We start from the raw sequence: 1771 nt of genomic DNA on the forward strand, positions 1-1771 counted from the left end.
TACTACACTAAAAGACACCCCTCTTAGGCGAAGGAATGCCTAGTAAGAATATAGGCAGCTAGGAAGGCAAAGGAAGCTAGAATCAATACACTAAAAAGATATACAACAAGCTAGGGCAGCTAGGTACAGAAGCAACCTAGCTAAGTGCTACAAAAGAGGTCTAGATAAGATAATAGGTTTATATTCAGGGCCTCACTAGTATAAGAGAGTCACTAGCAACTAGGGAGACTAAGACACCTTAACATTATAGGAAAGGAAGCAAGGCAGACAAAGCTTAGTTAAATATTAGTCTAAAGTAAGGGAAGACTAAAGGAAAGCTTATAAGGAAATAATATAGATAAAACCTAATAAACATTGCAACATTACTAAACATTATATAGTACAATATTAACAAGAGTAAAGACAAGGTATAGAGGAGCTTCCTTTAAGCACTAAACCTAAAAGAACACTATATTGTTGCAATCTAAGAGCCCTAGCTTAACCTATATATAAAGAGACTAGCAACAGTTAAAGACCTAAGATACTACCTAATTATCTACAACTAGGGAGCCCTAAGGATATACATCTACATTAGCAAGGAGATAGATACAGAAACCTAGTAGGCTATACTATAGGAGGATAGGGACCTAATATCAGTTTAAGTAGAGACATCCTAAGGTATACTCTAAGTCTACTATATATACAACCTACTACTAGACTTAAGAAGCAGTACCTAACTAAAAACCCTAGAAAGACTACTAAGAGTTATCTAGGGGAATACCTACTAAATCCTACTTAGGGATTTCAACCTCTACTACCCCCTCTAGGGCTTAGACTTTACCCTAGCTTACTACTTCCTAGCAGGAAGACTAATTGATATATTAGAGAGGGAAGGAATGGAAATTGTTACCCTAAAGGGACTAATTACTTAGGAGGCAAGAGGAAGTAGCAGCACACTAGACCTATACTTTACATTACATTAGATTAGGAACAGGATTATAAGATATAAGGTTAACTAGGAACTAGAAGAATTATTAGACCACTTCCCGGTTTAGATTAAGCTAAATGTCTAGGCCAATTAGGAAAGGGAACTAGAGGAGAAGCTTAACTAGAAAGGTGCTAAATAGGACAGGATTAGGGAGGAACTAGAAAGGGACCTAAAACTAGAGGAACTCTTAACAAAGTACCTACTAAGGCTAGAGGATATTAACAAGGCAGTAGAAGAACTAACAGGAATCCTAAAATAGGTAGCTAGAAAGTATACCCTAGCAAAGAAACATTTACTATACTAGTAACTATACTAGACTAGTAAGTGCATAAGGAAAGTTAAAGTAGCAAGGAAGGCTAGGAGGCAGTAGACACAAACCTATACCTAGGAAGCATAGGACAACTATAACAAAGCCTACTAGGAAAAGAAGATCTAGATTAAGAAAGATAAGATATAAGAATAGAGATCTATAATAGGAATAATTACAAAGAAACTAGAGGAGATATAGAGGATAGCTAAATAGGTAAGGAGACCTAAATAGGATAAGGATATGCTACTACAATTCCCGGACATTATAGACTAATAAGGACAAATATAGACTATAATAGAAGGGAAAGCAAGAGCCCTAGGCTAACACTTCTTCTATAGAAGAGTATAAGTAGACCTATTAGATATAAAGGAGGAAGAATAAGAGACTCTACTACTAGGTATACTAAGAGATACCTAGGTCAAACCCGAAACTATTAAAAGGATCCTAAAGAAAATTCCAGGCAATAAAGCACTAGGAGAAGACAAGATGATCTA

Source organism: Pseudocercospora fijiensis (assembly GCF_000340215.1).
Source record: "Pseudocercospora fijiensis CIRAD86 unplaced genomic scaffold MYCFIscaffold_2, whole genome shotgun sequence".
In the NCBI taxonomy this organism is placed as follows: Eukaryota; Fungi; Ascomycota; class Dothideomycetes; order Mycosphaerellales; family Mycosphaerellaceae; genus Pseudocercospora; species Pseudocercospora fijiensis.